Raw genomic sequence first — 13,588 nt, forward strand, 5'->3', positions numbered from 1 at the left:
TAGACTGTGCTATTCTCCTGGCCGTCCTTTCTTTGGGGGCAACTGTTTGCGTTTCCTTCCTGTCGAGACACCCAGCAGCGCCTTCACTCTTTTGTCCAACTAATGCAAACTGGTGCGCGCAACTCTATCGCGAGCTTTCGAGTGTTAACCAATGCTAAGGATCCCCGTGTAAAGCATATAATGCACTGGGGCTCAAGACCTCCACATATCGGTTTAGTGAGTACGGAGTACACATCGTCGTTTTTCCTAACCTATATTACCGACCACGCAAATGCCAACACCAGAGCGATGATTTCCGAGTCGGGCTTTCATACTGTACATGTGGGGGATTTCGTAAAGCGTTTCTCACTTTCGCATTTAATACAAACACGTTGCCTGGAATAAAAGTGAGCAAAGCAGCCCTTCTGCCTTCCGTCGTAGCTATCACCAGTTTTGCCGCCTTACAGAAAGCCGCCAATGACTTCTTTTGTTCAATGATGGGCACTCGTGTCTGTGACGCTTCTGACCCTTCAGAATACCAAATAAATATATTTTAAGGTGCAGTCGAAGCTCTGGCAGGAGATTGAGGAGGTTTATTTACGAATGAGAGCCCATACAAGGGCTGGCCTGAGCGCCCCTGTGATGGCCGATTTAAGCGCCTTCTGCGGTACTACTTCCGCTAACACCTGCGTGATCGCATGCCCTTACGGCTAGATTGGTCAGCCTGGTACAGTATACGGCACGTACCCACGTTGTTCATGTCTTAGTTGCTGTTGTTGATGTCTACATTTATACGTACAAATTCTTACGCAAGTATTGTCGCGGGTGACAACGCTAAAGGCACGAAAAGGGTGTAAGGTACATAGACTGATTGCCTGATGGTGTTGTGGGATATGGGCTCCCGATTCTCCCCAAAACTTAATAATGAAATAATTATTAGTTGATAGATTGAATAATTGATTGATTGATTAGATAGATAAATAGACAAAAACAAATGCATTTAACTAAGCTTAAGTTTGATTACGCCGTGTGCCAGATTTGCAAGCTAACCGCCGCTTGTTAGCAGGGTGCTAAGTCTCCAACCGGCCACATCGACATGCCAGCCAGAACCCACAGACTACTTTTTCTAATGAAGGAGAAATATGAGTGAAATGCGCCAGTGAGATAAGACGTTACCTTCACCGGAGTGTCTCGCGTCCTTTTCGCGCGCTTTCTGCACAGAATCAGCGCAAAGCAGAATGCTCTCAGCGCTACACGTCAGTCGAAATTCCTTCTAGAAGAACATGCGAAGTCTGATGAGGCTTAGAATCCTCCCGTCGGGGCTCCGCAGGTTACAGTGACGGCAGCCTGGGCCAATCCTCCGCCGGTGGGGACGACTTGCTACTCTTGTTGGCTTTCCCAGTTGAAGCTGTGGCTAAGCAGCTAGTTGGCTCCGCTGGTGGTGGCGACGCTGGTGGAGGTAGCGACTGGGGCGGTGGCGGAGGCAGTGCTTGTGACGCTTGGGGATCCTCGCGAGAGAGGTTGTGGCCGCCCTTTGTCACGGCAGTGCTCGATGACCTACGCCGCCGAGATCGTCTGCGTCGTCGCACTTTTGCTGATGCGTCTTTGTGTGACGAGTGGTCTTTTACCATCTGCTTCAGAACCTTCTGTTCCTCTTTTAGGCGAGGGCAGGTCTTCGAGGAGGCGTCTTCGAAGAAAGAAGATATCCAAGTCATTGCAGTGCTGAGGGCGCTCATCAACGCCACCCGCAAGCTTCTTCATACTCTGAAAACACCAACCGTCTCGTGCGCTATGGACGTTCTGGACGCCTTGGATGCCCTACTAGCTAGCCTCGAGTAACATTATGGCCCATGTGTCTTCATCATTCCGACAAGAAATACGTGGAGCTTCCATATTTCAGTGGAATGTCAGAAGCCTGAAACCTCGAATTTCTGATTTTCGGCAGTTTGTGCTTACAAATCTATTCCCGATTATTGTGATATGCGAACAAAACCTACCCACTCCAATTAGACTGTCCGGATATCAAAACATCGAATCCTCTACCTGTGGTAAACGCAGTAAAGTAATGGTATTCGTCCGCCGATAACACACCTATACAGTGCACTCATTACGGCCACATGACACCAACCAATATGTGTGCCTAACTGTAAAGAAACAAAAGCTCTCCTTCACGCTTCTTGCGGCGTACATTTCCCCATCAGCTAGTATTGACGGCCAGATATTAGAGTATATCTTCAGAACAGCACCCGGCCCTTGGATCATCACCGGAGACTTCAATGCCCACCATCCACTCTGGGGAAGCTCTAAGATGAACCTCAGGGGCCGAAGAATCGCATCGTTGGCGTCTAAATATGGCCTTTTCGTACTAAATGGTGGCAGCCCTACATTTCTCCGTGGCACATCCTACGGGAGCTCTCTCGATCTTACTTTGGCTTCGAAGCGTTTGGCTAGCCGTCTACGCTGGTTTACTGATATTGAAACTCACGGCAGCGACCATATTCCGACATACGTCAAGATTATGGGATTCCATCTACCTTTCTCACTGACTGTGACCACTTATATTGACTGGCCGAAATTCGAATCCCTGATGGAGGACGCCTGCCGACATGGGCTTTCCACAAGCCTAGAGGTTGCTATCAGTAATGCAACCCAGTCACCCAGGAGATATACCTCGTTACCTACAAGAGTCACGGATTTTGACATCCAACTTGAACGCCTGCGCGCAATTAGACGGCGTGCCGAGCGGCGGTACAGGCGTACAAAATCCGTGCACGACTTAAGGGCTGCCAGACGCACTCAGAAGAAAATACAGCGGGACATCGCACAGGTTCAGGCACACAGGTGGAAATCGTTTTGCGAGTCCCTCGACCCTCGGTAGCCTCTGTCCGCTATATGGAGAACAGTACGTGGACTGGCAACGCCTGTGCAGCAGTGATGCCCGTTCAAGGCATTGTCACTCCATGAAAACCGCCCGAAGTTGCAAGTCGCGGAGGATTTCTGTGGCCGCTAAAACCGATAACGCTCCGTCTGCGAGGAACGGCCAAGCCCGTAATTCCCGTGATGAACGTATGAATGTTCTCTTTTCAATGGAAGAATTAGAGGCAGCCCTGGCATCCTGCAGGCGTCGTTCTTCACCGGGTCATGATGGAGTAACGTACTCCACCTTATGCCACCTTGGACCTGGAGCTGGACAAACGCTTCTTGATCAAACATGGACAGATGGTGTCGTACCCCCACAGTGGAAAACAAGCCGTCTAGTTCCATTGCTAAAGCCTGGCAAATCTCCCCTTGACCTAGCGTCGTACCGTCCTATTGCCCTGGCAAGCTTCCTTGGTAAGGTCATGGAAAGGATGATCCTCACGCGGCTGCAGTGGTACCTCAAATACCACAATGCATATCCTGAGGGTATGGCTAGTTTTCGACGAGGGCGTTCTTCTATTGACTGTGTGGTAGATTTAGTAACATTTGTACAGCATGAAAAAAGCCGCAAACGTCTCTCAGCAGCCCTCTTTCTTTACCTAAAGGGGGCCTATGATAATGTGTTTCACGAGGCTGTGCTAGACGCCCTTCAGCGCTTTGGACTCGGTGGCCGAACTTACAAATGGATACGCAGCTTCTTGTCCGGAAGATCATTCTTTGTGATGACAGAAGACGGCCCAACATCACAGCACACCATTCAACGCGGAGTTCCTCAAGGTGGGGTGCTAAGCCCAAACCTTTTCAACCTCGCTATAATCGGGCTCGTACACGCTTTACCGAAGACTGTCCGCGTATCCATTTACGCCGATGACATCTGTCTGTGGCCTTCGGGTGTCAATCGAGCTCAGCTGCGAGCACGATTTCAAAAAGCGGCCAATGTGACGAGAGCATACTTCCGAAAGCAAGGACTGAGCATTTCTAGTGACAAGTGCGTGGTGGTTGCATTTACCCGCAAACACATGTCCCTATATCCCATCACCATCGATGGAAAGTCGATACCTTACTCCAGAAATCACAAATTTCTTGGCGTGGTCATCGACAGGGACATGTAATGGAGCGCACATGTGTCTTTCTTAAAGAAGAAGCTCACCGCCATCACCCACATTTTCAGATTTCTCGCTGGAAAGACGTGGGGCACATCGGTCAGAGGAATGCTGCAGCTGTACCAGGCGCTTTTCCTGGGAGTTTTGCGTTACAGCTTGCCAGCGATATCCAGTACATGCTCTACTAACCTTCGGGCGATCCAGGGAATCCAGCGCAGGCTCTCCGCACCTGTCTTGGTTTGCCGCGATGTGCGTCAACAGTGGGAACAATATACATTGCCCAAGACCATCCTATGACAACTTATTTGAACACTGAGACGCTACGCCTACACATCAGGCTCTTCACGAGACTACCATGTCACCACCTTGCGCAGCTTCCTCAGAGTCGACCACGCTCTTCCTTTGCAGCCATTGTCGTAGCGCACAGGGCTGAGGTACCGTCAGACTACACGCCTGCGGTCACACCGTCTTCCCCGTTGTGGGGCCTGGCGACCCCCAAGATTCGTCTGCATGTTACGGGCATTGGAAAGAAGGCCGGCTTACCACCACTGTCTCTCAGACAGTTTTCTATGCTGGTACTGCACGAACAACACAATGACCGGAAGCATGTACACACAGATGGTTCTGTGACGTCCTCGAGCTCGGCAGGTGCGGTGGTTATACCACCAGAATCAACCAAAATGAGATTCCGTGTCGCCCATGTCACAAGATCGACGGTTACTGAACTTGCAGCCACCCGTGAAGCTGTTCAATACATTATGGGAGCTTCTCCCCAAAAATGGTCTATTTTTACCTACTTTAAAGGCGCCCTGCAAAGCTTCCGAGCAGCCCTGCGCTACGGTCGTTTGCACCAGCTGGTGACAGAAATTCGAAAATTATTTCACCAGGATGTCATAAAGGGCCATAATGTTTTATTTCAGTGGCTTCCAAGTCACTGTGGAATCACCGGCAATGTTTCGGCTGATGCAGCTGCCCGGACAGGCCATGACAGTGAAAGGACCATCTTGCTTCCTCTTTCAAGGTCTGATGCCGCTAGGCTGCTTCGTCAGTTCACGCGCAGGACCTTCATTACTCAATGGAATACACCGGACTTTGTGCATCCGCGCCTCCATAATCAGGACCCTCTACTCGAGCGCCATCTTGCGTGTGGGCTGTCTCGATTACAGCCTACTTTACTTTGTTGACTGTGGTTGGGAGTGGCTTTCACAAAAGCCTACTCCTTCCTCATCGGGATGGCCAGTAGTGCCCAGTGCGACGCCTGCGAGGTTGAAGAGTCAGTCGAACATGTGCTTTGTCGTTGCTCGCAGAATTCCTTAGAAAGACGTGTTTTGGCCGCCGAGCTCAACCGATTGGACAATCAACCATTCCCACTAGAGACTATTCGAGGACACCGACCCCTAGAATCGACTTCGCAGAAGGCAACAAAAGCCCTTTTGCGTTTTATGAAGGAAACAGGCAAAGGAACTAAAGTGTGTGCGCGGCCCTTCTCCTTTCCCCTCTTTTTTGCTTGCTTTCTCTTTCGTACCCTGCACACCGCTTCCCCAGTGTCGAGTAGCAATCCGGGCTCTAAGCGTGGACAACCTCTCGGCCTTTCCGTTTGCTTTTCTCTCTCTCTTCTAGAAGGAGGCGTTAGCTTTGCCGAAAATGCATTCACAGTAGTTGCACTAAAGTAACATAGAAATGACATCACCTGCTACTTTCCAAGTTCACCTGTCGTTCCTTGGGTGTCTACAGTTTTTTCGTTTGGCGGTTAATGCTTTTCTGAAATAAAACTGTGCGATGATCACACCACGTGATGAGAAATAACAACGAAGCTATGGTGATAACCTGGCGATAACAAGCGAAAACCGCTTGCTTGCTCTGAGTTGTTCCTAGAGCAAACAATTTCATTAAGATAACGAACACAGGCTTTACGCTGTGCATCTTTTACAGCCGCTCTGCGGCGGTTGGGTGAACGAGCGCTCAAGGTAGCGTGGCGTAACACTTTGCGCTGCTGTCAGAGGGTCACGCGGGCTCTACTCCTCTTTCGACTAATGTCGCAAGCCCCTCTCACACGGAACATTCCAAGCGCACGGTAAGAAATGAATTTCCCCTTTTGAGTCATCTGCCTTGGCGGACATTGTTTATCCAGATATAAAATTGGCTTTTCCGAGAAGCACTGTCTCGCACTAAAAGCACATCTACCACTTGCATCCTAAAGACCACGCAGCTAGACCTGCGCTCTAAAAAGACGGCAACAAATTTATGAAAGATTACTCCGGATGTTAAACGCACCTTAAATCGGGAAAACAGGCTGGCCAATATCCATCTACTACGCGTACAAACACGCCGGCTAACTGAGCGTGTAGTTTTACACATTCTGCAGCCGGCAGCGACTGGCTCGGTCGGTTTGTTCCGCTCGCATTCGGCGGTTCTTCAGTGCTGATTGGCTCGCGTTGTAACCAGGTATTTTAAGTCACGAGGGAAAAAAAAGGCGGAAAACAAGACAGGAAAAACCCAGCTTGAACGGCTTAATTTTAAATAAACAGATCATAGTTTGTCGTCGAACAAAAACCAAAAGGGCGAAGAAAAATGGAATGTTTTAGATAAAACTAAAAGCTTTCGGCGTTCTTTTTCTCACCAGTTTCAAAAAGCAACGAAATTATTTTACAGTTGCTTTTGGTTTGTTTTATTCCTTCTTTATAATGTCCATTAGGGCATTACTCAGTAAACTGCGAAGTGCAGTATTTTAATCCAGTTCTTAAAACACTAGCGAGCGGAAGTAATTGGTCGGATTATTCACTACTCACAAATGCAATCTACAAACCCTAATAAGTTTACGAAAAAATCAAGTTTGCCTCGCTCGTCGCCTTGACCCAAAATCGGGAGGTTGCTTCGCCGACATGACACTGAAATTCACTCTCTAAAACCGCTCTGCACGTGCATCTGGAGCGTACTTGCTTATATCTCCCTGCACTTTTGCTCCGCCCTGAAGCGTAACCACAATAGCGTCCTACGTTTTCGCTCTTTCGCTTTCCCTCATCTGCAGTCCACCCTCAACCTGCTCGGACAGGGGCGATCGCAACCTCCACGTGGTTCAATACGTCGGCAGTTGGCAAGACTCTCTCAGCGGAAGAAGCGGCCGTGCTAAACGCTAGGTCGCAAGTTGGATCCTGGCCGCGGTGCAGAACAATTTATACTTTTTTTGTGACTTGGGCGCGTTCTCAAATCTAGGACAAGGTATTTGTACCAGTTCAAACCACCTATATGGGAGTTTAGATGTCATATCTGGGATTCAAGAAGAGAACCGTGCTAAAGAGGTATTGCAGAAAGGAGACAGAAATTCGTAGCGTGTATTTGTTTGATTTACGTATTTATTACAAAATATGGCAAGCTAGACTACATTGATTGATTGTAGGGTTTAACGCGCCGACGCAACGAAGGCGATGAGGCGCGCCGTAGGGGAGGGCTCCGGATTAATTTTGCCCACCTGGGGATCTTTCACGTGTCCCGAAATCTCGAACAAACGGGCGTTTTTGCTTTTCACCTCCATCAGAAAAGCGGCCGCCGCGGCCGAGAACCGAATCCGCGTCCTCATACGCAAGCTAGTATCGCCGGCCACAGCAGGATAGGAATAATCGCCATGCATGAATTCAGTGCACAGAAATTATCATGAATACAAGGCGCCGCTGTTCATTTGAGTCGCATCAACACACTATAATACACAGTACAAAAAAAAGTTGAAATAAACGAACGCAGTATTCTTCAGGGATGTCGATAAATTTCTGACGGCCTGAAAAAAATGACTTCCGGGAGTTAGCTGCAATCAGATATGGTTCTGGAGACAAAGCTATGTTGAAATACAGCGGTTCTCGGCGACGTCGCCTCCAACGAAACTCTGCGAGAGTGTCGTGTCTTTTGCGTACATAGCGACTTTAGAAGATTCGGCAATGTTTTCCTGAGTGTATTAATCTTTATTTATTCAGAAATAATAAACGCGATACTTTTTGAACTTTGAGAGTTCCATTTTGTTAAATAAATTTAGCTTCAAGGGATGATGGGGCCCCCTGTAGTTGCCCCAATAAAAAATAATTTTTCATCTTTCAATTCGATTGCCATCCTCGGCCATACTCTGGGCTGTCATCCTCTTGGTTCGAGCACGTCGACAGATATTTTTATTTCTAGGTTTCGTACCACCGACGCACATCCCAACTTCAACCTTGGGAAAGTTCTGTTAGGTTGGAGCTTTACGTGGTTCGCAGAAATTTGATATTACGGCTCAAAAAGCATAAGTCTTCAAAATCCGCTGAACCCATTTCTGAAATATGAGCACTCGGAGTTAGGTTATGCAGTTATCGTCGCACAGAAGTACGTATATTTTGCCAAGAATTGCAAAACTTATACCCAAAAGCACATTATGTTTCTTACGTGACTCTGATTTTTTTCCTATTGTAGCAGACGACAGTATGGCTGTCGATGGCACTCAAGTTCTTCAAGTATAGTAGACAAAATAAGGCAGTGTCTGCACGTAGAAAAAGATGAAGTAAGCGATCGCGAGCGGGATCTGAGTTTCTTTGTGTGCTAAAAAAAAAGCGCTGGTCGTTTACTTATTGCATTGCCTAGGTTTGTTGCTGGCACTGTGGTCTGCCTCGAGTCGCAAGTTTTTCTACTAGCGACGAAGTTTTAACGGATGTGAGTGAAAATGTTCTATAGGAATGGAATAAATACCCGATTAGAGAACGGAGGCCTTATTCTTCCAAAAAACCCTCCAGTTAGACGACCTAGAAACTTGGTTTACCGATCACGACCTATTCTTTTGAAGTCACTGATTTTCCGATTTGCGTTGACTTCTGCTCTAATGAGCCATTAACGATAAGGGGTACAAAAGTACCGGCTCAATTGGATGACATATCGCTGAACATGTCAAGCCGCTATCTGGACGCGTGTAACATAGTATATTAGATGAACACATTACAGCTTTTGATGTTGTTATATTTTTATTACCAGTGATGATTCGCAGTGTAAAACTAAAGCAACTGTGTCCGTTTGGTCTTGTGACCTGGATTTGAGCTCTTTCTTTATATTTCGAGGTTAAACGGCCAGCGGCAGGCAGAATTCCGTGACGTGGCTCTGGCTACAAAAAGAAAAATCCAAACTTGATGTATAATTTTATTCCTCTGACTGTTTGCGCTGTCGTGCTTCTTTTGATGGTACTGAAAAAATATTTGTTTCAAAGAACCTTCGGGCACTCTTTTTCAAATCTCGTTCGAGACAAAATTACCCTTGGAATTTTCTTCAGGAGGAGAGGCCTGCGCAAAATTTTTCTTGCAACGCCGTCACCAAAGCTATATCAAACCCATTTCCTGAAGCCAATTGCGTATGCGTGCGGTTTCTTTCTTGGCTATGAGACCTGTACGGTTGTCTTCTTTTACATTTAGGTGCTGTACTGCGCCGGTAGACGGGCTTCGTGCCAACTTGGCTCAAAACCCCCAAGCGTGCTTCACCGTGCACTTACGAGCAACACGGCGAAGCTCACCTAAGAGAGCGCTGAATTAAGGTTGCATTTCTTGTAGAGGCTGGATACAAAATAAACAAAAATTCCAGATGATTTGGCCGTGCTAGAGTGAACTAGAATAGCTGTGCCAACCACGAAATTGCGTGAAAAATGGTGCACTTCGAAGCTTCTAAAGCACTGTCAAATACACCACCGCGGCTATGTGCTACTCTGCGAGTATTTAGTACTTTGGTAGCCTACAGAGTTGGCACACGGGATTTAGAATACACGCACAAATTTATGGTAACCGACCCGCCTAGTTCTTGGGGTATGATTGATTGGTTGATTGATTCAAATTTTTGTAGAGATGATTAGGCGTTTTTGAAAGCGTTTTTTAATACACCTCTGTGGGTTTGTGTCAATGTCGGCGAGCTTGATTCCAATTGCAGAAGACACCAACGCGTGTGTATATTGAATACAGGCGTAGAGGCGTCATCGCCATCACACTTTAGTTGTGTGTCCTCTATTTTTTTCGTAACTACGACTAACAAAGAATTATGGCAGATCGCCTTGGTTAGGCCTATGTTTTGGCTTAACGGTTGCAAACGCTAACAATAGGATTAACGACCTGCCGTGCAGTGTAAAACTCCTTGAACGCAACCTGAGAGTGCAGCTAGCGGCTCGACGTGACGCCGGCGCTGCTCCCCACCTCCTTCCGCCCCACCGCAAGCAGCTGTGTCGGTTTTTGAGCAACGCTGATGCCGTCGCTAAGGCTTCATCATTCATCCCGAAATTAAAGGAAGGTAGGCTGGATGTACCTTTGCACAACAAATATTGCCGCATGATCCCGGAGACGTGATGCGTATTGACGGTGTCAGCTGTATGCAGGCAAAAGCCTTAAATCTCTACGTTTCAAGCACGCGTGTTCTGAAGTCCACAAAGTAGGTGGCCCAGAAACGTTGCGCGAGCATGGGAGCGTGAGGCTGGGGTTGCGCGCAAGGAAAGTGTTCGAGCCGGTGAGCGTGGGTCTCAGATGGCGTGCTTGCAAACGGACACAGAAAGTTCAAGAGCAGATAAAGAGAAGGTTAAATTAGGCTTTTGCATTAACATTCTGAGAAAGCTCTGAGCAGGCCCCGAATTTCTTTTGTCAATTTATAATTGGATAATTCGTTGATATTGCGCCATGATGTGATTTGACATGGTATTACGGCTTGATGTTACTCGATAAATCTCTACCTTTCGTTGATATCGAGCTTATGTGTGAGGAGAAGCAAGGGCTAATATTAAGGTGAGCATTGGTAAAAAGTGCAGATGGAGAAGCTCGAGGCCGTTATATTTATCTTGGTGCGTTGTAACAATGCGAGGTAATGTAAGAAAATACACTATTGAGCTCACATTTACGAGACAAACATATCTGCTCGATCTTCGGATAGTATTGCTAAGCGCGTCGTAGTATAAACAAAACGAACACTATACCAGTGCCCCGGAAGAGACTTCAGTATCCACAAGCCCCTTTCCATAAGACCTTCTAGGTATGCGTGACGATGCCCAGTTTGATATACACCGCGCAAGTATTTCATATTGAATTGACAGCATGCCTTTTTCTCCGACAGTTTCGTCGTTCGTTTGCTGTGCCTGGAGCTGGTCGTGACGTTGCAACTACGACGGCAGCGTGTCGGTGAGTACAAAGAGCTGTTATTTGTTTTTACTGTCGGTTTAATTACTTGATCAGTTAGCTGCTTCCTTGTGCCATGGGCATTGAATCCACTCTGGTAGCACGTGAGGAAGCCACAACAGAAATAGGCTGATCGGCCAAACGCTCAAAGACGACATCCTTCGCGGCTAAGACGTCGCATAAGCTGGCTTCCAACCGATGACGTAACACAGTGGCGGTGCCGCGGTACGTCCTCATCGTGTGAGTGGGCGATGTGATCTTGACGAACCATCTTCCTCTCGCACCCTGCTATTGCTTGTATTCACCGGCGAGGCCCGCATGTAGGCAACCGTGTGAGTGCGCCGTCACTGGTTACGTCGGGCTCCGCGGGATGGCGGTACTTGTCCGTGCTAAGCCCATGATTTTTGTCGGACGTTCCAAGCTCTACCCCACCGAACGCAAAGTAATGCCTCTACTCCAATATGAATGTGATTAATAACAACTCTGTTGACACCACCATTGAGAATCGGGCAGAAACGGAGCAGACGACGCACCCTGGTGTTTTTTTCTCCTTCGGCGTACGGGCGCAGTGGTACAAGCCGCGCCATGTCCGTGGCGCATCGGTTATGTCCATGGCCGTTTCCAGTGTTGCCGAGTGAAGAAATTGACAGCTAAACTTTTTTATGAATACCACCTATCGGTGGCTAGTCCCTTCTACCTATCCGCCACTGTTCTTTATACGCGTATACATAAACCGCTTGCGCCGCTTATTCAAGATGTGACCGTCCATTGCACTGTAAGGGCATGTCCGTAACAGCAGCTGTCGGTCTATATAAAGTGAACGCTGGCACTGCCAGGCTGGGTCATGTCGCCGTGACCGTACGCAACGTTTTGTCCCTAAATGCACTTTTACTACAACTTTTTGCGAACAAACATTGTAGATACGCTGGTTGTTTCCACTGTCTCGAGACAAAGATTGCTCAAAGGAGGGTTGATGATGGTAACCCTAAACACCCCAACTCCGACAACCGATTTTTAGTGGTGGTATACTGATGGTCATAGCGAAGTCAGCGGAAATTTATGAGCAGGAAGGTGCCGTGGGCAGTGTTGTCTCTTACCTCTCTTGCTGTCAAGCACCGGAGTGCACGGCCCAGTGGGGCGTCACTGGAGATAGTGTATAGAATGGACTGGCTAATGAGCACAAGGGGGCTTTTTTAAAAGCAGCGTCATTCTTTTACTCACACCGCCACTCCACAAGGAGCGGGAGCGACAGCCTAGAAGTTTTTCTTCTTCCGGCGTTCCTCACGTTTGCTCTTGTCGCAGGAACCGGCGTTGCTAAGGGCTTGTTTTTAATTTTTAATTAATAAGGCACCAAAACCGTAAAAAAAAAAGATTGTATGAAAATGGCGTGTAATCCCTATTGTGACACTTTTAAGTTTCTCTAATCTTGCGTTTCCTTGGTTGCATTGAAGGAACACGTTTTTGTAACTGTTTCTTCCCAGTTATCGCGTCGGGGCGCTAGATTAAACGAACCATGGTAACGGCGTTACTTTATTCTTAATTTAAAGAATTTGTTTATGTTTTTGTTTTTCTTGTGTCATTTTTTATTTAATCATGTCAGGACGCGGGATTAAACATATCCTTGTGATATCATTAATCCCGCGCGAAAAATATTTTGTTTTCATTTTCTTAAAACTTATTTTTTCTTCATCGCGCTAAGGCACTGCATCGAACAGGCTTTTGCGACTGTCAGCTCACTTTCAGAATTATTAAGTAGGCTTAGCTGAAGCTTAGCTGTAAACCCAAGTGCATTGCTACTAAAACATTGTCAGGAGCATTGTTAGCAATACTATATATCCATAGATGAAGACCATAAGCCCTTTGGGTTAAATACTTTCAGTTGCCCAGTAAAACGGTTAATACCGAGGCCGTTTAGTGTTGTTGTAGTTGTTATTTGCATTTATTCCAGACATTTCTCACACAAGTATAGTGTCGGGTGACAAGGCTAAAGGCAAATAAATACTTGACGAGGCCATACCACGCAAAAGGCGACTTCACTACTACACGCAAACGCATTGCTGGCTCATTGAGTCACGCGTTCTTCTCATTTTTAAATGATTGATTTGTTATCCATTTTAAAGGTCGCATTCATCTAAATGTGCACTATTACAACAATTAAATCGGTTGACTTGGCGAAATACTCCTTCATTTCTCGTGCATAAGGCACGACGATAAAAGCCTCACACTATTCCGGTGGGGTACGCACCAATGAATGAGTCTTCGGCCAGCTGCTCCACTACCTGGAGACGACCGGCCTCGCGCAGAGGCTGTAGCCCGCACTGACGTGGAACTGACTGACGTGACTAGACTGACTGATGTTATAGCCTGACTTAGCCTCATTTTTTATTCTTTCTTCTCGCTTTCTCTATCTCTAAAACCCTGCTCTGTCCTTTCATTTGC

Source organism: Haemaphysalis longicornis, unplaced genomic scaffold (genome assembly GCF_048455015.1).
Source record: "Haemaphysalis longicornis isolate Haplotype H1 unplaced genomic scaffold, Haemaphysalis longicornis Haplotype H1 scaffold_3, whole genome shotgun sequence".
Lineage (NCBI taxonomy): Eukaryota > Metazoa > Arthropoda > Arachnida > Ixodida > Ixodidae > Haemaphysalis > Haemaphysalis longicornis.